Source organism: Trematomus bernacchii, unplaced genomic scaffold (genome assembly GCF_902827165.1).
Source record: "Trematomus bernacchii unplaced genomic scaffold, fTreBer1.1, whole genome shotgun sequence".
Lineage (NCBI taxonomy): Eukaryota > Metazoa > Chordata > Actinopteri > Perciformes > Nototheniidae > Trematomus > Trematomus bernacchii.
In genome coordinates, this window is record NW_022988097.1 from 3,743,003 (window position 1) to 3,767,391 (window position 24,389).

The 24,389-nt window shown below is 39.6% G+C and overlaps 1 pseudogene; it reads right to left on the minus strand.

Annotated features, from left to right (window-relative positions):
* The window catches only part of LOC117474987, a 42,383-nt pseudogene that overhangs the window by 15,557 nt on the left and 2,437 nt on the right, over positions 1–24,389 (minus strand).

A 24,389-nucleotide genomic window follows, 5' to 3' on the forward strand; every position in this document is an offset into this window, starting at 1 on the left:
TGCTTTTTACAGTACTACGGGCTTCCACAGATGACATTTGTTATGGATTTTTTGTCAAAGCACTTAAGATATTCATTGCTATCGGGATGTTAAGAGCATTCCATGGAATATAACAAAAAGTGTATCTCGAGCCGGTTTCTCAAACTTACCTACCTTACCTTTAATCTGCCTATAGCTCTGTATAATTAGAACTTTAAGCACATAAATATTCATAATGCTTTATTAAAATCATCATTTTACAATGGCTTATAAGGTTAAGTATCATAATACTTAATAATTGCTGGTCACTCACTGACATTTTAGATTCAATGATTTTTTTCCCAATTACTTTAAGCACTCAATGACCAACTATAATGACCAGCTTGTGATGTATTATACTGAATGTGGCGGGTTACCTCAGGAATTTTATTACTTAAAGCACCCAATGACCACTTAGAGCAAGATTATGATGAATTACAATTAGTTGTATTTCACTATAATCCTTTTAATGTCAGATTACTTTGACTTGACCATTTATGTCATTATTAAATGATTTCTAATGGGTTATGACTAGTTTTATAAATCATTAGGAATTTTGTTACGCGTTAAATAAATATTTATCTACTTAATTCCTTTATGATGCATTGCAGACATGAGCATCATAGATAGTGTTATCCACTACAAAGAGTCTCTTTTTTTTTAAATGCCAAACTATGATTTTTATTTGTATGAGAAGCAAAACCACCATTATGAACATATTAGAGCTTAACCCTGAAAACATTTCAAGCAGCATTTTTGTTAGCCACATGCTACAAAGTTAGATTTTATCAGATGATCCATGGATGCTCCGAGTGAAAACAACATTTAATGTTGTGGATTTTATTCTAATTTCTTAGTACAGTAATGTTTAAAACTTTGATTATATTAACATTTGAAATGGTGGATGTGTTTGGATTTCTAGTAATGACTGTTTAAAACAATGTCAGATAAACATAGATGTGAAGCCTCGATTGTCAGTCTTGCTAAGTAAAATCAAAGAAATATTTATAACTTTGTATAAAAGAGACACACAGCAAAGAGTGAGAACTCTCACCCTTGTACAATAATATATATTAACATCAATTAGCAATCAACGATTTTGTCAACCTAAACAGCACCAATGGACCATCTGCAGAGAAAAATTAACAAATGAAAGAAAAAAAACTTCTCCTGTATTTATATTATGTTCATTCTCTGTCTCCTCTGTTCCTTATGTGCATTTCTATGGATCAAGTATTTTTTGTGCAATTTACAGCTAAAAAATACAGAACTTTAAATGTAAGAGTGTAAATATGTGGTGCTTTTTGTTGAGTTGTCAATTCTGGGGTTATTTTAACCAGCTTTCTAGGGCAATCATCCAGAATGAAATGTGCTCCATGTAAGGTTAGAGCAGTGTGAAACTGAACTTATGTGTGAATTATAAAAATAAACTCTTGTTGTTTCTGGTGGGCCAGAGGAACCAGGGGAGACAGGAAGAGGAAGGGGGCGGACATAGAGGCATGCAATCTCTCTCTCTCTCTCTCTCTCTCTCTCTCTCTCTACACATACACACATGTGCTCCCTTCATCCAACCCCTCCGATGTAGCATGCAGCATCTCAGTGAGAAGGAGACAGACAAGAGCAAATGGACATACTGTAGAAACCGGCCATGACGGAGTTTTGACAGCGGTCCCCCGTATAGTCATTGGGACACCTGATGGAGGGAAAACAAGACACAGAGGGGGGGGAGAGGAGGCGGGGATGGGGTTAGAGATACAGAGGGAAGATAAAACAGGAGGAAAGAGAGGGGGAGAAGTACACAAAGACAGGAAGAAGGGAGGGGGGGGGGGGAGAGGGAGGGAGACATAAGAGAGCAGAGAGATGAGGGATTAGAAACAGCACAATCCACCACTACAGAGAGAGATGACCTGCATACCGTGACATCACCGCCATCAATATGACATCACCGCTACAGTTAACCCATCATCACAGTCATGAGGGTCATGTGATGGTGGGGGCAGGAAGTAAGAGGGGTCAAACGTACAGTCGTTAACCTCACACACAAAACACAAATGGGCTCATATGGATCAAAATGGAATATAAAGGCAAAGTGCATGATAAAATCGGTCTGTACAACTGTAAACGACACCCATTACAATATTTATGAACCTTATATTGTTGCAAATCTCATGTGAAGTCTGTAGAATGATGATGAAGTCACATTGCAAATGTTGTGAGTCTTCATAAAGTAGATGGGAGTAAATTATGCTCATGCATGTTTTCATGGTGACACGTCTAGTGCAATCATTTCAAAACAATCTTCATGGGTATCCACACATTTTCCGTGACAAAATACTTAGACTTGTCCATGACTTTTCAAAGACCAATTATACCATCTTTCATGCCCATTCTCAATCTATAAGCACACAAAAATAACTGCTAAGAAAACTTCATTCTGAATGTTATTTGTATGATAATTAAGCTGCAACCTTTTTCTAATCTCTTATAATTTAATATGTTTATATTCATTTACAATAAAAACATTAATATCAGTCTGTGTCTTCTTCTGGTTATCAGTGTATTTGCAATGCTATGAATTATAATTATAATATCATATAAAAGCTATGTTACATCAACAGCTACAAAAAGCAACTCAAAAAGACTACATCACATGGAAAGTTGTATATTTAATTGAATGCAACAGAATTCCAATACTTTTCAAAAAGGGGTTTTTACTAATTTCATCCGTATAGGCATGGAATATGGAAATTGGAAAGTCCCTCACTTTCCCAGGTGTTGCATGAATATGGGAACTCTAAATCTGAGTCGAGTGGAAGATCGTTACAGTAAGAAGATCATTGGCTAACATGTCAGCCATGATATGATAAGCACCATGCAAAGATCAAGGCCTGGGGGCATGGTGAAATATTTTCTAATAATGGACTATGCACAGAAAACAGCGTGTAGCATGAGCACATTCAGAACAACAGGTGCTGGATCAGAAACAAACTGAAAGCAAAATCAAACAAGCATTGGGGTTCAACTCCCGCTGTGGATATTGGCTGCATGTCATCCACAAAAAAGCAGTAACAAAAAAGTATCTGCACACTGAACTGATTTCCACGCATTTGATTTAATAGAGTGACGTGTCGATTTGACAAAGACTTCGTCAGACATGATTACCCCGTCCACAAAGGTAAAAAAGCAATATGTAGTGTATGTACAATACACACTATTAACACATTATTCAGTCGGTTTTTGTGATTGTGAGAGAAACTACTCTCAAACTGGACCAATCAGAGCAGAGCTTACAGCACTGTCTGATTAACCTATTTAGGGGACAAAAGCATTTGTGAATGTTGATCAGAGCAGCTTCAAAGCAGCTTTACCATGTTTGACAAGAGTAATGTACAATCAATGATCTCATTAACATACATAATGTGGATGGAATTAGGAATACTCGCTTCCTGGATATGTTCTACCATGCTTATGACCAGGGATGGGACAGTTGCTTTTTAAGGGGCCTTTTATGCTCATTTTAGGTTCAATAAGTGTACGAGTGTATTCATTAGCTGTCCGGCTCTGTTGTGATTGGTTAACCACTTAGAGATGTCCTGCTCTTTAGCCTAACTGGTATAATATGTTGTAGCCCTATCCAATATAAGCAGGAGTGTTACGTCACTATGTTACGGAAGTAAACAAAGGAGTCCAATGGAGGCCAGAGAAACTCCCTCTGGAGGAACTTTGGGATTTATATACCTATATAACACACCACAGTAAAGGGAAAACCCCAAAAAGATAATAGGACCCCTTAAAAAATTGCCGGGATGCCTCTCGAAAAAATAACATCTTGATGAACTGGAAAGTGTGCAAACCCTCAACTTACTGCTGTTTCACTTTTCTGCTTATCATACAAAACACCAGAGAAGTGTCTACCCACCGGAAGCATTTGCTTTTAATAATGTAAGCAGCCGGTGTGAGACTCGGGTCAAGAAATGCAGCATTGTGTGGGTATAATGCACGCCAGTAAATTGTTAGTAATTTTTTCAATGTTTTTTAAAATTGTATTTCTGATAATAAAACAGATTTTTAGGAAATTGTTTTGATAACCTAAATTAAATCAGAATAAGGTCACACATTACAATTAGTATGAAGTTATAGCTGTGGTTAGAACTCGTGCCAAAACATGGTAGTAAAAATGTTGATTAATGTTCCCTGCACGATCATCGTATTTGAGGTCAAGGTTTAATAAAGCTCGGGTAAGAAATCAAGCAGTGTTTAATCATGCACATGCAGTGGTTAAGCTGTGAGGGAAAAATGAAAACAACATTCTTGCTTTGACTCACCGCACTTGTAATGACAAAAATCCTGAGATGAACCCTGTAAACTAAGCCTTATAGAAAGAATGACCTTCTGACAAATGTGCAAAGATTTGAGAAATGTAACAATTTTCACAAGGATAGAAGTATCGGACCGACACACACACAAACACACAGGGCCCTCCACAGTGTGTGAGCATGAAAATGGTTGGAATAGGTTTTGGTATTTCTCGAGCATAAATAGCAGCAACAGTTTACATGCAGCTGCAGAATGTGCTGTTTTGTTTCTGGATGGGTGGCGAGCTGTCAGCGATACCACGGCCTGAATATGATTCATATTCAGGCAACAGCCATCAAACTGAAACGCTGAAACTAACAAGTAGGCTCTTAGCTGCGTCATAATTCAAACAAAGTCCAATATATTGTTTTCTTATGCTGACAGCTATTCTTTTCTGTTAAATCTTATCAGATCTTTAACCCTTAAATGGGCAATCACAATATTTAGGAAAATTAATTGATCTCTATTTCTACATTACCCCCTTATGACAATGTTATTACACCCATAGTACAGCATAAACTCCCCTTATACCTGTTACACCCATGATGCATCATTATAACAGCCATATTATACCCATGATAAACTGTTATTACACCTTTATTACACTGTTATTACACCCATATTACACCCATGCAAACCAATCTTAAACAAGTCCTCCAACTCACCCACGACAAAAATAGGTTGATTGTTCAAGCGCTTATTACGACCTCCCTGCATAATCACGTTTTCGACCTCTAGTGCTCTGTTGACTGCAAAACGCTCCGGAGGGTCGTAGAATTCAACAAATAACCCCTCTCTCGGAAAATACTAAAATGTAGGAGAGGTTGGCCATTAAATGTTTTTTGATTAGATTTCTAGCGAGAAGTGTATATTGTACTTTAAATCTACGTCCAGTGGATGTGTAGGATCTATAGTTTGATAGATATTACGAAGATTGATTTGAGGTTCGCCAGGAAAAGTTAGCGTCAACCCTCACGGGGTGAAAACAGTATTTCCGGTCTCTAAGTTTTCATAATAAACTGTATTCCCCCCACTGTCAAATGATTTCAAAGCTATATCTGCAGTACTCATCCACTAAAAACATCAGTTTATCCTTGTTAATTACACGACATTAATTGCCCGATGGGATATGGTGTTTATGCGATGTGAAATCCGAAAACATTTAAAAAAATAAAAAATACTTTATTCCGAGTGTGCTTGCTTTTCTCTTTGAAAGTCATCACATAAACGGAATTGTAATACCACGGTTCGGCTGCATTAAATATTACATATCTGCCGTAGTTCTTTATTTATAGAGCCCTGATTAGAAGACCTTTGGACAAACTGGAAGAAATGCAACTGAAACTGAATACAGGACGTGGATCATAAATATATCAGCAATTAAACATTGTATTTACACCATAAACGGTGCACAGCTGATAGAAAGGGACTTGTAGTTTTTAAAGATATTACTAATTTTCTTTGCATTAAAGAATGTAAATACTGAGTTGAGAGAATAGTCAGGGGTTTTGGGTGATGGGAGACACATCTATGGATTCAGTATTTCAATAGCTTACTGTTAAATGACGGATATACCTTTCTGTCTGTGATGTTTTACAAATCAGATATTAATGTGTATACACAACATATTACATTATATATACATTATCAGCTATAATATTTCACATATTGTAGTTCTATAGAACGACATTAATTGTGTACACTGAAAGGTAGCTGTGGCCCAGTGGGTAGTGTGCTGGACTTCGAATCAGGGGATGCAAGTTCGAGTCCCACTACAGTCAGCATGTTGTTGTGTCCCTGGGCAAGACACTTCACCCCAAATTCCTCCTGTGGGGATTGCCCACAGTATTGAATGTATGTAAATCGCTTTGGATAAAAGCGTCTAACAAATGACATGTAATTGTAAAGCACAGCGGATGTTGTAGTCCCAAACGATAGCTGAGGATTCTGGGTAGTGTAGTGTCTTCGGAAACTCTGTAGTGTCTAAACTCCGAAAAAACTATTTGTTTCTCCGAATCAAAGGTTAAAAACACATTGTACACAATTTAAACCAATCAATATTGTGTAATTAACAAGAATAAACTGATGTGTTTTAGTGGATGAGTAATGCAGATATCACTGTGTAATCATTTGACAATGAGGGGAATACTTCCGGTTTTATTATGAAAACTTTGAGACCGGAAAAACTGTTTTCACCCCGTTGACGCCAACTTTACATGGACGCTGCGGAAAGACGTACACGTTCTCCTGGCGAGACCTCAAATCATCTTCGTAATATCTATCAAACTATAGATCCTACAAATCCACTGGACGTAGATTCTAAAAGTACAATATACACTTCTCGCTAGAAATCTAATCAAAAAGCATTTTAATGGCCAAACTATTCCACAATTTAGGATTTTCCAGAGAGGGTTATTTGTGAATACGACCCTCCGGAGCGTTTGCAGTCAACAGGAGCATGTTGTTTCTTACACGACCACTAGAGGTGCTACACTTTAAAACGTGACTATGGGTCGTAATAAGCTGCTGACAATCGACCTATTTGGTTCTCACACACATTTTACACATGGATTCAGTCAAATTACTGCATTTGCGAGGATACATAAGCCATGTAAGGGTTAAATGAATCCACAAGAGGCCCTCATTTCAATGTAAGTCCTTGAGAAAATTAAGTAAAAAAATATCTTTGAGAGTGATTCAAATCCTAAAATGTCTTAAATTATGAGTTATAATGAGTATCATGGCTTTTACCCGGCCAGGCGTAATTGATCCAATCTCTCTATTGCTATAATTGATAGTAGATCAGCTTTTACTGCAGTGAAATGAAAAGAAGACATGACATAGGAAATCTCCTCCAACTGCAGTGCACATTACACTGGAGATGAATCACAGCAGTTGGTGAACCACAGTGTTATGATATCATGGGTGTGGCTCCGTTACAGTCATTACAGCTCTCGGGCTCTAATAGCTGTATTGTATTTATTACGGTAATTTAGAGTCTGGTCAACAAAAGTATTCCGTTTTAAAAGGCAAAGGGCCTGCGTGTGATACTGCCCATGTAACTGACCGGGTATCCTTTTCTCCTCTTTCTCACCACTAAAGAGACAACTTGCATTTTGAATCAATTACAGCAAAAACCCTCGGAAGAGCCCACTCAGCAATTTCCCATAGAGTTATAAATAGAGCAGAGAGAAAGAGAGAAGGAGCAGAGGCAGCCCTATGCCGGCAGAGCTTTTACTGTATATCATTTCCCTTCTTTCCTCCCTCCACCCTTTCTTTATCTGCACATGCTCTCCTCCCCTCACCCCCCCACACACGACTGTACTGCTCTGAGAACAAGCACAGAGGCAAAATACAATCCGAAACACCTTTTGTTTCAGAGTGAGAGCAAAGCCAGGGATTCAGTTTGATAGATTCATTATGCAAAGTCTCCATAAATATGAGGAATAAAAACACAGACAGCTGTGGACATTAGGCTCAGGCATCGATACTAGACTGTGCCATTTGTTGATTACAATAGATTAAATTAACTTAATTGATTCAAATGGGGAATCTATAAGTCTCTATCAATCTATATCTGGGAATACACGATCTAATGTTGCTTCCAGACTGGAGTCTCGCAACAAAATTAAGATTAATGAGAGCTCTGTGCGACTCTACACAGAAAGCTATACGGCGGACTGAAGGCAGCAGAGAGCACACTGAGTTTTCACTAACAGCAGCTCGCCAGGGGGCATGTTTGTATGTCCTGATGTTCACTTCAACCTCCACTCTGTTTTATCCAGGGTGCCTTTCTTTATGGGCTGTCCTCCACTTTAACCTACAGACTCCATTTTGCAGTTCCCCCTTTAGGGGATTATACGTTTCCATGGTCGGCACAAAAGGAGCTTCCAAATACCACCTCAACTTCAGGGATATTAACAATCTGCTGCGTGCAGGAGCCTCGCAGTGGATGCAGCAGCAGCAGGATCGTGAGTGTGTGAGCGTGAGTGGGGGTCTACATATCTCTGAAGAGAACAAGCCCGGGCAGGACAGTCTACAGACAGCGGTCTTATTTACGTCCTGTTTCCACTGGGTCTTACAGACAGGCCAACAAAGGATGACAGAGCTGAGGAGGAACTGTAACTCTCTGGGAGCTGCTACACACCTTGATAGCCCTGCTGAAGCTTCTTGAAATATGCAGTGAATGTAGCACCATGATGCACAGAAGGTTGTAATCCTGCCCATTTTGCAGCCCTAAATTGCTATATATGCATGTAGTAATGAGTGTATGCACCCTCTCGAACAAAGTTTTCTGCTTGTCAGCACCATGGAAAAAAAAAACCTGATTTATCCTTCAGCAATGACCGGGAGGTATATCAGATGAGAGATAGAGAGAAAGGCAGAGAGGGGAGGGGAGGGGAGGGGAGGGGAAGCAAGGGAGAGGAATATATATATATATATATATCTATATATATATATATCTATATATATATATATAGAGGTAGAGAGAGAGAGAGAGAAATGGAAATGAAGGAACAAAGAGTGTAGATCTGACACCAAAGGATCTAAGGAAGGATTTCTAGCAGATACATCCAATTGTACAGGAAGCAGAACAACAAAACTCTTGATCATGAACGACTATACGCGCCATCTGTTATCCACACTGTCAGGGGAAGTGTTTGTTACACGTCGACAAAATGACCCTGCATGTATGGCAAGATGGAACTTAAAGGTAACTCCCTCCAGTTTAGAAGATGTTCATTTCGCAAAGTGGGAAAACAAAGCATTTTTTCTCGTCTGAGGTTAATGCAAAGCTTTGGTTGCATATAGCGTTGTGTTTACATTGTGCTCACAGCCAATGGCATGCTGCGCCTCTTATTGTGTGCATAGTTACCAGATAATTGCTAATATGATGTCATTTGCCTCCTCTATTACGTTAGTGTAAGATGCTACAAACTCCAGTTATCCTCAATATAACCAGAGGTTAACTGTCATTATATCCAGTGTCAGAAATGAAGGAGGGCAAAGGGGGGAAATGCCCCAAGAAAATATGACTAGTTTATGCTAATAAATCCTAATCCTACACTCAACCAGCATTTTATTTTGATTCAATTAATTGAATTGCCATTTTGTCTCATTCATTAAACCTAGACATTTTATTTGGGCTTATTACACGTTAAAAACAACAACCTTACGGACAAAATAGTTTTTTGAATTTTGAAGTGGCCACACATCTTTTATCTTTATTTTTGTCATACTGCCTGTGCTGCCATATAGCACTCGACAGGAAAGGTAAAACCCCCAAAAGAATAATGTGGCCGCTTTAATTTCCAACACTGGTTATACCACATGGCCAACATGCTTTAACTGTAAGTGGGGACATGTTCATATAAATAAATGTCTGTTCATCTTGGAAATAAGTGAACATATCACAGCAGTGACTAATCTAATACAGAGTTCATGGACATGTTTTGCACTGGCTGTTCTAAACACCTACCAGTCTGGTAGCCCTTTCCTGGGAAGAATCCTCCCACTCACAGGAAGTGCTGCGTTTTATGTTAGCAGTTTATTTCAAATAACCAGCAAAAGGAGGACCAGATACTTAGCAAGCAGTGAACCCTGTTAACAGCTCCTGTTCTGCAGCAAGGCAGAAATGGCTGTGGCATTTCCATTACTACATTTCAGATCTAGTTTGCTGTGTATGTGATCCCTAGTTTTCCTAACGTCCTGTGTCCTCCCCACAGGGACAACGGAAAACATGGCGACAAAAACAGTTGCAGAGCAAAGGGAGAAAACAAAGGGAGGACTAATGTTTTCCCAGCCTTATCTGCCAAACAACATAGCGTTTCTTGTCACAAAGTCAAAGTTGTTTTGCTAGTCTTGGTAGTCCGACGTTCACATGCAACACCAAGTTTCAGCTACAGCGTCATAGTGCAACCTACCAACAGCAGGATAAGTGTGACGCATTGATATCAATATTGGTATAGACAGTAGTAGATTCAGGGGGGAGGGTTTGATTCATTCACATGCAAATAAAAAAGCCTATATAGTCCCCACATATATGAGAAGAGAATATCTTTGATCCAAGCATTAACAGGAAGACAGGTTGAACTAAGAGAAAAATCACAATTACTAATGTGTCTGTTACGACAGCACCATAGGCAGCTCCATGGATTCCTCAATGTACAGCACAATAGGCTTCTGATACGTATATCAGAGCCATGGTTAGGGCCATAGAATCTTACTTAGTTAATAGGCTAACAAGAGGCCTACATTCCTGTCATTTTGCTCATCAAGAATTTGACTCGCCCTCAAATTGCTTGCAGTTGCGAGTACGTAAGCAAATAAGTAATACAATTACAGCAAGTTTTGCAAAAATCGAAGGGAGACAACTTAAAAACAGATGGACAATGCATTAATTATGCAAGTATCACATTTTAAAATGCAGTGTGACTGTTGCAGTCATTTTTCAGTGAACATACTGTATCCAGTAAATTATGGATTCATTTTCACACAAACTCACCGCTGACAAGGACTTTTGCTATTTTCCTAACTTACCCACAATCCCCTGCTGGATAAGGCATTGTAACAGATAACTCTCAATCTCGGCAGCTAGCTATAAGGAATTCTCAATACTGTCAATATGGTTGCTTAGTAACTAACTAGCATAGCTGCTAACAGTGGCTAATAACAGATAGTTGTGAGTGAAAATGAATAAGTTAAGTAAGTATAGGCACTTGATAAAACTATAGTCCAATCACTCTTTTGAGGTATTCAAATCTTGTCCCCTCTTTGCTTTACGAGGTGCCCTCAGCATGCAGAGTATTTCATGGTGACATGCCAACAGAGTGACCGACACAGAGGCAGCAGCTGATATTCTACGTCAGCGGGACGTCCTTTATAACTTCATATCCCTGTGAACTTCCTCTGAGGGATACGGTGCTCTGCAGAAACGATTTTCTTCTACAGAAATCAAATCAACTGCCATGCCACACAAGCTAGCTGTTTGCTTACCCAGCATAGACCAATGTAGATGTCATTTGTATCTCATGTTAAATCGTATGGGCTCATTACTTTATTGGTTTATTGAATGCATAGTTAGGTTTATTAGAATACTCATTAGCTACAGCATTGCATAAGTAATTTTTCCTGTGGTCCAAAAACAGTTTTCATATAGGGACAACACAACTTACATCATAACACAAAAATGGTATAGAAATGTATAAAAGTGTTTATATTGCATATTACAAATCAAATCTGATTTGATTTGTAATATCATCATCAACGCACCTCTCTCTGTTACTTTTTTTCTGTTAACACAAGCATTTTCGCGGGTTGTCACAAGCACACCTCTCTCACTCCGAACTAAAGTATTCCACTTGGAGCAAGATACAACAAAATGTAATGCATGCAGGACATCGTGTCTAATATTCAAATCTGTTTAAGCCATCTGCTTTATACAAAGCCTTTTTTAATGTTCTGTAGATAACAAGCCCTACACGCTGCTCAGTGAGTGGGTTGCATGTACAGTGTGTGGGGAGGGAACAACGAGACAGTGCAGTGAGCAGCGACACACTGAGACCAGAGGGACGGAGACAGAGATAGAGAGGGAGGGGGAGAGACAGGGGAGAGACCACACAGTGATGACTGAGGGGACGGGGGGGATGGGGACGGGGGGCGACTGACAGCAGACTTACTTGCAGGACAGCTGGTTAATACCATGTATGATGTAACAGTCGCCTCCGTTGACGCAGTACGCTTTCTCCGAGTCGTTGCAGCGCCTCGCATGACTCACACCTGAAGACGGGGTGGTGGTGGTCACTACGAGGGAAATCACAAGGTGTTGAAAATGTAAGTAGTGCTAAATATAATACCACTGCAAAGTTTGCCACAAATCTATCGGACTCCTGAATTTCAAAGAGCTTAGTGTGACGAATCTGTCTACTTTCTGGGAAGGCTTCAGTCACTTTGCTACAACTACTACTGCGCCGCTGCATCTCTTTTCACCCTCTGTCTGAAACCAGAGCCCAGTCTGCTCTGATTGGTCAAAAGCTTAGAGATGTCCGTCCCGCCCCTTAGCCTATCACATACAATTTGATGTATGTGAGAAGTAAACAAAGGAGTCCAATGGAGGTGTTTCAGGCAGGGGGGGGAGGAGTGTATGGGAGAGAAACTCCCTCTGGAGGGAACACAGCGATGTTAGCCTTAGCAGACCATTTACATGCACAGAAACCTACGTAACACACTACAAGAAAGGGAAAACCCCCAAAAATAATAATAGGGCGCCTTTAAATAATCTGATATCAGATACTGTACAATATTATATACTGAGATCAAATTAGTTTTTTTCAGAAAGTCAAAATCCCTGTGGAAAGAGGCAGTTGCTACTTGTAATTGCTAACAGAATAACAGCCATCATATAACTGTTTGAGGAGAACAGAGGTTGATCAAAGTTGACTAGCTAGGCTTAGAGGCTAAACGAACAAAGCATACAGGACCTTTATATTTGTGAGGTATAATAATTCAAAGTCAACAGATTGCTCACAGATCTGCACGCTGATTATACTCGTGGCGTTTTCTTGTCCTAGTGAGTTTTCAGCCACACAGGTGTAGTTGCCGGAGTCTTCCACACGGACTCGACTGATCTGCAGTTTGGAGTTTTTTCTTCAGAGAAGATGAGAGGCAGAGAGGGATAAAGAGCAGATACAAAGACAGTGTCGGTTATTGTTGTTCCAAACAAGCAGTTGACTCATCTCTGACTAAAAGATACATTATTTCTAGTTTCCAGCCCAGACAGGAAATAAATGACTGATCATTACATACAAATGTCCACTGTGAATGGCCATCAAAGCAAATGGACAATTATGAAGTTCAAACCAGAGACAGGCTTAACCTAATCTGCAGGATAAAAGAAACTGAATACAATAAATGGCACTGCACTCCTTTAAAGGGACAGTTCAAGTGTTTGGAAGTGGGGTTGTATGAAGTACTTATCCACAGTCAGTGTGTTTCCTACAGTAGATGGAGGCCATCAGTGAGGAGAAACAGACAGCAGGAAGTCATGTACTGCATTAGACAAAGCAAAACCAATTTGTAACACCTGAATACATCTATACCAGTTTCAGTTGATGCTATATTTAGAATATTTACCTTTGATGTTTTAAAGGGTTCGTTTTGGATTCTCCAAAGTCACAAAACACAAACTAACCAATCTAGGCAGCAGTAGACCAGCAACTCCTGCGTTCTTAAAGGTCAAATGACTTTTTCCAAGTGCAACATTGTAGTAATGAACACATTAATGCATCAATCATTATAATACAGAAATGTTGATATATGGTGCGTAATTGGCTATTCTGCGTAGTGAGTACTTTTACTTTTGGTACTTAAACTCTACTTTGGATGCTAATCATGTTGAACTTTTACTTAAGAATAACTTTGGATGCAGGACATTTCCTTTTAACTGAGTACTTTTACACTGTAGTATCTCAACTTCGATTTAAGTAAATAAACAAAGTACTTCTTCCACCAAAATATTCTTAATATAGCGTAAACTGGTATAGATTGTTTTAGGTGTTTGCAATTAGGGCGACTATGGACGATCACCTTATAAAACCCCATTTCAAACTGTTAAACCGTTTTATTATGTTGCTGTGTTGATGAACGAAACAGAAGCAGCTTGTCAGTAAAAGTCAAATGTTCTACTTGGAAAGACAGTTTGGAAGCAACGTGCAGTTACTCAGGGTCACGAAAACAGAGCTGCATGCCAAGACCCATCGCAGTAAAAGAGGCAGTCATTTGTCTTGTGGTATATGGAGTGTGAATATTAAGGTACAAAATATCCAGACTCACTTGTTGGTCTTTATTTGAGGTCTCTGCCTTTCTGAAGCTCGTGTCCATCTTTGTACCAGCGGAAGGAAGGACTGGGATTCCCCGACGCCTCGCACTTCAAGTACAGCTTTTCCCCTTCCACCAGAGCCTGGCCTCGCATCAGCCGGAGCTTAGGAGCAGAGGCTGGACAGAGAGAGAGGGGGGGGGGGGGGGGGGGGGTTAGAGGGAGGCAGCGGAGAAAGAAAATCAAAGCCTGCATTATTGAAATTAACTGCGGTCATTCAATTAATATATTCATTTAATTGTTTGAGTGTGCGTGCTCTTGAGTGTTTGGGACATTGTGTGTTTATATGCAGGGGGTGATGACAATTGTGAGGGTGTAAATGTCGGGGTCAAAACCGGATGCAACAGGCCAGGGTTCACATGGGAAATCGCATAATTTACTAAATCAATGACACACACAGACACACACACAAGTGCACACACGCAGGAAAAGCACTTTGGTACGGTCTGAGTCCTAAAAAGCAAAACCAAAGTGAAAGCTTACTGAGAAAAAAACCTTCCCTCAGTGTGTGTGTGTGTGTGTGTGTGTGTGTGTGTATGTGTGTGTGTGTGTGTGTGTGTGTGTGTGTGTGTGTGTGTGTGTGTGCGTGTGTGTGTGTGTGTGTGTGTGTGTGTGTGTGTGTGTGTGTGTGTGTGTGTGTGTGTGTGTGTGTGTGTGTGTGTGTGTGCATGTGCTTCATCAGTCTCAGGAGAGTTTCCCTCTCTCTTCTTGTCTTAAAAACTACAACAGACTGCATCACTGACGCCAGCGCAGGCAGCACAAGCACACAGAAACTAAAGCAAAGAGACAACTCAGCACCATCTAGTACCGTTTACACACACACACACACACACACACACACACACACACACACTGTTTAAGTGATTGCACACGCTTGATCAACTGTGAGGTAGCTGTTGTATAGCATCACAGCTCCTCACAGCACTGCTGCATCCTTCCATGTACTCCTCACAGGAGAAACTGTATCTGTGTGTAGAGCCTCAACAAGGTGCTGGTCTTGTTGCTAGGTATATGAATGTCTCCCACAACATACTGACTATCCATTGACAGTATAAAGAATTAGTCGTATTCATTGTAATGTCTTCCAGTGGTTTGTTGACTACTGTTTTGAAGCCTAAAATTTGTCATTTTGGCCATTGCCATCCTGTTTTATGGAATTAGCAGTGACACGAGGGATGGAGAAAAATCGAATGTTTAACAGGACATTTTTAGGCAACCAAAATGTAACTTTCATGAATGAAAATGCACTTTAAAAGAGTTCAAATTCTAAGACGTTAACACAGAAAACACCCAAATATAGAAGAGTGTGGTAGGGACCTGTCTAGCACTACCCACATTGTCTTTTCTTTTATTAAATGGGTCCACATTTACAATAATAACATTATGGCGTATTGTAGGAGCATTGAAACCAGTGATTGAGACCATAAACTCATAAGGAAAAATGTTTTACTGAAGTGATACATCAAGTCAGAAGTGGGATCATCCCTTCAAATCTCATTATTACTATGTCTTACTTGTGTGGAACAAATAACATTGTTTAGGATTTCACAACAATTTAATATAATGAATGGTTCAACTGCTTAATACTCCCAGATTATCTGGTTTTGAGAAAGTTTCAGGATGTTATATTAGGCATTTTGCTTTATATACTTTTGACAGCAGCAACTGACAGAAAAAATGTGTCTGAGGGACATGGTACAAAGGTTCAATCTCAAACCGAGGACATGGCATCTCAGTCTGCTGAGCCACAAACGGGTGTTCTACTGAGTTACTGCTGCTAACTTATATATAACTCTCTATTTGTTTCAGTGATGCCAATAGATCTGGTATAGGGATACTGACGGCTGTTTTTTTTTCCAGTTGGAAATATAACCAACCAATCAGACCTCGATAGATGGAACTTAGTCCCATTCCAGTGCCAGAAATGTGGCAACAGAAACATGTGTCGAGGAGAAACACACAGCCAGACAGCTAGTTAGTCAACCTCTGATCCACATAACAAACATCCAATTAATCAGTCCTCGTTCTAAATAAATAAACAAAACTGCTCATATAAACCACCACCGCCAATGTCACTACTATGAGGGAAGAATAACTTATAAGAAAGCAGATAAAATAAACAGTCTATTCACAATACAGTTTGTAAACCAGGTTACACAATGTCTCATCTTTAGCTGGTGACATTTTCTTTTTTTAATAAACAAGGGTTAGGGTTAGTGAAAAGACCAAGGACAACAATTGTAGCCAAAGTCTGGTGTGGCTGATATGAATCCGCCCCTAAAGTAGAATCATATCTATGCATCGCTTGTTCTGGTTCCGAGATGTACATGAACAGCAGCCCTTATCCTTAAAATACACAAGTGTAAGTTAATGAGGGGACAAATCTGAGAATGGAGGTGTGAAAAGAGAACCTCTGTGGAGTACCATCAGAGCAGCTTGCCGTTATGTAAGGAGGATTTAAGTAGGATTTCTAGACTCAAAACAGAACAAGCAGCACATCTTTAATCCAGTTCTCACATTTCGTGAGATTTAGTCCTGTCACAGACTCGACACACACTCTTGATGTATAATTCCACGTCACACCAAAGTAAATCTTCTCAACATCACTAGATGCTCTCTCTTTCTCTCTGTCTCTCTATTCATCCATCCATCCATCTTTTTATCAAGAACTGATTATTAATGCCTTCAAAACAATTTTAAGTAACCCGCAAGTTATTTTTGGTATTTTATAAAAACTGGTACTTTATCTTCTTCTTTGAGGCTCCAGATGACACAGTTCGCATAATAACGAGGTCTGCTGTCGAAATCCGTCTCGATTGAACTAAACTCGGTTTGGCTTGTTCTCCTGTTGACGGATGAAACCAACAAGCAACAATGTGTAAGGAGAGAGAGAGGCAGCAGGCAGCTGTTAACTGTGTAAAAGCTCTGATAAAACCCTTTGCACTAAAACAGCAGACAAAGCCTCCGACCAGCAGGTGAACATAGTGGCACAATGAAGGCGCAAATAGACAAGTGTTTGAGTTTAAAGTGGACCTATCATGCTATATTTGAAACATATATTGTAGGGCCATACCTATACAAAACATGTCTGTGAAGTGTTTTGCTTAAAATACCAAACAGATCCCCCATTGTAGCCATGCCTCATACTGCTCAAACCCCTCTTTTGAAGCCCTTTTAGAGAAACGCGGATATTGGGTCCTTAGCTTGAAAAAAAAGAAGAAGAGGAGGCGGAGCTAATGCCTGATCAGAATTCTACCGGAGATAAAGTTAAATTCTGCTGTGAAAAAACGCCATCCTGTTCCAAACCACGTCAAGGATTATTAAGAGGAAGAGCCAGAAGAAAGGCTAATGCTAATGTTGCTCTTGTTTCATACCAACTTCTCCACACCAAGACTGGCAAGTGTGTAAATCAGTCAGGGTTTGAACTTTTCTCACCTTTTTATTTTCTTAAGCCCTATTCACACAGGACTAGTAGAACCTGGAGACCTCAGGTCATTTGTAATAATACATAAGCTTTTGTTATATTACCCGTGTGAAAATCAAGAACAATTCCACCGCATATTATAGGGGAGGCTGTGGCTCAGTAAGATAGTGCACTGAACTTTGAATCAGGGGATAGCAAGTTCGAGTCCCACTGCAGTCAGCATGTCGTTGTGTCCCTGGGCAAGACACTTCACCCCAAAATGCTCCTGTGGGGATTGTCCACAGTATTGAATGTATGTAAGTCGCTTTGGATAAAAGCGTCTAACAAGTAACATGTAATATTACCTACAACATATAGTCATATTAATACTATGTGAATCGGCCAAATTATGATCTTAGATCCGTGTTGTTTTTCTTACTCATTTTTATTGCTTGCTTCCCTGTTAATAAAATATGAAGTTGGTCATGATAAAGGAAAGATTGACAGTCATTTAAGTTTAAATTCAGGAGGCTCATCTTGCTACACAGCATGGAGACTCATTCAGACTGGACGAATAAGTATTTGCATATATTATATATTCATAAATAAGCCTAATATGATATTGTTAAAAAGGCAGATGTAGTGCAGAGCTTTGAATTCATATTAGGGGGATAATGTCAGTAACATTGGGATAAAAAAGACTTTGCCTATCCCGTGTGCCTAACATAACACAGACGTGAACGAACATTTGAAAACGACATGAGGTCCCCTGGAATACCTGTCCTGTGCAAATAGAGTTTAGACATCAATACTTGTCATAGAGTGGTGCAGTGATGACGTAGGCCGACGTGGAAGTAATCATCGGCTCCCTCGACAAAAAGCAGTGGGATTTCTCCGATGGATTTCGGTATATTGCAGAAAAGAAAGCTCTGTGGCATGTCCTTTGATACTTAACACATTTGGTTCAGCTGGATAAATCTCCACATATTAACACCCACTTGAATTTTGAAGAGGTAAATGCAAATCCCCAGAAGTAAAAAGCTATCGTTAGGCATTGTTGCGCACCGCTAAAGCTAAAGGCGGACTTGTGTCGACGTGATGACATTTAATAGTTTGATTTCGTCACTTGTTAGCAACCACTGTTTTAATAGACTTTTGGACATTCCCGGTAGGGGTGTTTACTGACATATTTGATGTCATAGAACAAAATGTGAACATCTCTTTAACTTGTGTTCAGCACAGACCTTATTCGGCGAACCAGAAGTTGTTCAAGTCTGACTTATTTCAGGGTTTTAGGACTCATTCCTTCACCGCTCTATTTCTCATGTGAACAACATAGTCTTTCTGTTTGAAATTGTGCACCATAACACCATGTTCTTACAATATAGTATCTCCAACTAGCTACACTTGCTTATCACCGCAACCTTCCAGGGGAAACAGCCTTAACAAATGTCACCGGTCAGACATACCATCACAAGAGCTTCTTCTTTTTGAGTACAACCCGACCTGATACTCCTGGTGTATACTCCTGTAATCTGCCTCACCAGGTGAATGCTACAGGAGACACTCATAAATCCACATACTTTATGCTTCTTTAATCAATACGGTAGGCCAGGCTGAGCCTTCTCTAAGCCACGCTTCAGACCGTTCCTAACAGGAAATATACTGTGTACTGTAACTCACATTTAATACAAGGATGAGTTACCAGAAATATTTATTATTTTAGCAAAAACGCAGCACTGAGTCCTTTTTCTCTTGTCATGACAAATAGTTTTCAATAGGAAAATGAGCAGCCTCCTTGCTGTTTTCATGCAGCATTTTGCTATGAATGTTTTGCAGGAGATAATATGGATATCATGGGACTGTAATCTAATAACAATGTACCATGTGTGGAAAATAGATGAGATTTATGTGTGGGAGGGGGCAACGTTAGGACAATTCCAGCAGTACAGATTTGACATTTAGACTCACAATGACAAAATACCTCTGAGAATAATAATCTTTGGTTTGTATTGCACTTTTCAAAAGCAAGTTACAAAGTGCTTCACAGTCAGTAAATACATTAGAAATAATCAAGAGTGAATTAGCTAGAAATGCCACCCAAACAAAAGGAAGGAGGAAAATAGCAAGGGGGTGCAAACGACAGAGTAGAGTCAGAGACATGCATAACAAAAAACGTTATGTTAAACACATATGTATCAGTTACAGATGAACCAAATCCAGATACTGCACTACAAGGTTACTCAATACTACAGTTAACATATTTGTATCATTGCTTTGCGGCAGTACAGGAAACGTGAAGCACGACCAATGTTAAAAAACCAGACAGAAATGATAGCTGTGACTTCTCCAAAACCAGTGAGTTCGTTTGCAATATGTGTGGGAGAAAGGGAGTGAGGTGTTAAAATGAAATGTAGGTCTCCACAGATTGGAATATTTTTTCTTAGGCTTTGGCAAAACACACACGTGCAGGAGGGTTAGGACACACAGTAGGAAAAGGAGAGGGACAGCCAGTTTGTCCATACATCCAGTGTTAAATAACAGCCAACCCTTCTGTCGATCCATGAATCAATCCCTCCAAACTACCTCAAGTGGTCAATTCAATCACATCTGGCAGGAGGCCACACACAGCCTCATTTCCCTCCGTGCTGCTCCCAGTGTGAGGCCAGAGCTCTGCTAGCTGCCCCCCTTTAAAGGAAACACAACCTCAGATCTCTTGAAACACATATCATATTATTCTGTGGATCATCAGCGTACTCTTTGATAGAGTGTTAAAATGTAATTAAAGTGGGTCTACATGGAATACAGAGCATATTAATGATTGAAAATTGCTGCATTTGGCTAGCATGCCTAGCAGCTAACATCCTGGGTTGGACCTGGTTGTAACCGGAGTATGAGCGCAGGGTGGGTGGTCATAAGCCAGCCAGTGGGGAACACACGGGACTCACATCTACTCACAGAGTACACACAGCCCACACACGCAAGGCACGCACACAACACACACTGTAATGGGCAATTTTGATGTTCCAATGTCCTATACTCGTTTGCCATTATCACAGGTGAGTGATCTTAACGCAGACAAACACAGCACACTCATTTTCTACTTGGGTAGACATGTTAGAACCTAATGAATATCTCTATGCCATCATGTCTGATTCTACATTTCTTTAAATTATTTTGACCATTCCAAAAGAAATGCCCGGACTCCTTGTACTATCCTGATGATTTTTTACATGGAAGCAAAGTCATAGTTCATATAGTGAGGATCAAACATTTTCAGTTTACAGTCTAATTAGGCAACTGATGACGCAAACATTTAGCTGAGGTGAAAAAGGACATCTATGACCGGGATTGTTTCACAATTAATTTCACAAGCTATTTTCCTAGCTATTAAATGAAATGGATAATGAATGAAAAGTAGCTGATGGGTTCCGACTTGTGCTATCTTAAATAGCTGTTTCCATTGCACCTGCATTTAACCAAAAGCCCCTTTAAACGCTATGGGTAATGTTTCCAGACCACAAACTGAAATTATAACTCTTTTGACACGGGTACGCATCACGGATGTGGGTTTTTCTATATTTAAACAAAAAACACATTCTTCACCTCACCACAAGGCCTACGGGCATAACCTCACGTGAGACTCAGAGATCTAAACACTATAATAGGAGAAATGCCAAATGAAAGGTAGCTAGAAAAGTATATAAGTGTACATTTTATTTCTAAGAGCCACAGATAGTACAGTTTAGAGAAAGCAAGGAGAAAACCATTAGGTTTGGTTTTCTTTACAATTTTATTTCATCCTGTACGATAGTTCATATAAGATCTACAGGGCGAGTCCAGAGAGAACATCTGATGTTACTGTTCAAGTTTAAGGAAGCTCAAATATTTCCCTCCTATTAAACTCTACTGTAAAACCAGGAGTACCTGCACAGTGGAATCACAGCTCCCTTTAATTGTATCAGTGACATTATGACCAACAGGTCTTCCTTGGGCAAACAGGAAGGAAATGAGAGATATATATAGCACAATGACCAGTGACAATCATAATCACATAATCATAATTCAATTCTATTTACCTGCCGTAAATGCCCTGACATGTTCTAATGTCATCTGCATTCTGAAGCTATTAGTAGATCATCCAAATTGGCTTTTCAAGGGGAGTCTCGATACAAGACTTTTACATACTTTTTTCCACCTAAAATGTGCCTGTTGGATATGATATTTAAAAAAGATTCAGTGATAAATCTATTTCAAGAAATAACCTTGCGAAATAAAGCTTTTTTTTTTTAAAAGAAAAAGGATATCCTTGTAACAATGATGCTTTTCATTGGAATAAGTGATTATATTACCCCACAGGCACATATCTTTTTTAATTGTTCAAGAAAAGTAACACTTCCAGACTATATTTGCGAGAGGGAATCTAACAATGAGGCTTCACCTTAACAACCATCCAGATGAGCCTCATCAGCCGCTGAGTGAGGTGAGGCTTTTATGGAGGTAAGTGTTGAACTGAGTGGGGAAAGTCAGCCTGAAGCAGCTGTGAGCGGAGAGCCTGGTTACCAATGAGCGCATCCCTCTGTGGGACGCTCTCCTCAGGCAACATGGACTTTTTGTCGGCTTGGGAAGGTTAGCTGAAAGCCAGAAGGAATTACCCTTCACGGATTGTGACGTCCACATTTCCTGGGTGTGACGGTGGCAAATTGATTGAATTGCCACAATTCCCATTACAATTTGAGCTCATTTTTAATTATGACATAACACTTAAAGACACGTGTCCACATTATTATGTTTGAGTTACTTAATCTATTGGAATGTATCATAATACAAATGAGCAATAATGCATTATATCTTTATTTTAAAGGGGCTTCTTTGGGGTCTCCCTTTCCTGTAATGTGTGTAGGTTTGTGTGCATGTCAATGGTCTGCAAAGCATAACAAAAGGATGTTCCCTCAGACATGGAGTTTCTCTCCCATACACGGCCTGAAACGCCTCCATTGGACTCCTTTGTTTACTTCAGTGACATCACTCACACTTCTAATGGTTAGCGCTCCAACAAATTGTGGGCGGAAATATAACTAAGCAGTTGACCAATCACAACAGAGTCTGCCAGCTAACCAATCAGAGAAGACTGGGCTCTGGTTTCAGACAGAGGGTGAAAAGAGGTGCTGCAGCACAGGCAGTATGAGAAAAATAAAGAGCTTTTTCTTAACATTAAAGTAAACATGTCACAGTAGCACACAATACCAATATGAACCTGAACATGAGCACAATAGGGCCCCTTTAATAGTTATGTTACCGACCACTGTACATCATAACCTTGACTCATATGTCAAAGAGCATTCATTTCAAACTTAATTCAAATATGATTGACCAGTATAAACCTCTCTGATCTTATTTAGTGATATTTAATTCACAAATGTATTATTTGTTTCTCAATAGTTGGACCTTGCAGTTGCTCAAAGCTGTAAAACATATAAACAGCCCTGCTGCAATCTCTACTGTTGCTGCTTGATGTTCCAAAACAAGATCACAAATGCTGAGGAGGATCCTGCATTAAAGTCATAAAAGCACTCTCTCTATACCAGAAACACATTAGCGCCTATAGGGTACATTAGGATGTTGGACACATGAGGTTTTAAATAAGTCATTCCATTGATGTTTCCATCTTGCCTCATTGCCTGGACCTTCATGTTCTCTGCATTAATGACCAGGAACACATGTAAGAGAGCATGAGGATCACACTCTGGGGCAGAACAGGTGACTCTGAGAATGGCTCAAACACAATAGGGGTGGTCCAGGGACAATGTCTTTTGATAGGCTAACTAGGAAGTGAGCATCATAAGGGCTCCTCAAAAATAAGAGCTGTGGCTGACACATGTCTATGATACTTACACATTTGGTTCAGCAGGGACAAATCTTCCATATTTAACACCATTTCTACGATTTTTGAAATGTAAATACAATCGTCAGAAATAAATTAGCTTATAGCTACAAACGAGCATCATCAACAGTGGAATGGCTGCACGTCACCAGAGCTAAGCTAAAGGCGGCTAATGTACAACCTGATGACGCTTAGTAGTCTCATTTCGTTTTTAACAACCGCTGTATTTATGACCTATAGAAGCTTTCGGACCTCACCAGTGGGGTCTTACTGACGTATTTTAGGTCGTAGAACAATAAGTGAAAATCTCGACCTTATTTCAGGCTTCTAACCAAAAACATGTAAAAACTTTGAATTCGTAAGGGTACTGGAAATGGTCAAATGCAAACTCATTGCGGGTTTAAGGCCTCATTCCTGCACCACTATTTATAACTTATTTTACTCACTTATTTTAATTGCACAAATATATAAGAATCAGCTCCCCGCTTTAAAGACGTTACTACTCCGCATTGCTCTATGTTCCTACAATAATGGTACTTTATGTAACTATCTGATGTCGAACCTTTGAATGGCTTGAATCCAAATGTGAAGCCCTATTTACCGTCCACTTTATTGCTTACCTGTAAAATTATTAGTGAATAGACTGGAGAACATCCAAGGCCACTTATAAATCCCGTGGGCCCCTGTCAAAACTTCTTCTAAGGTCTCGCAAAACAGCCTATTTTTGGCATGCACTGCTCGCTAACAAGCACGGAAGAAGAAATATTGTGATGAAACAGAAATAGACTTTAAATGGACTTTAAATGTTGTATTTGAGGTGCAGTTTGATAAGGAAATAGTCGTACCACTGCAGA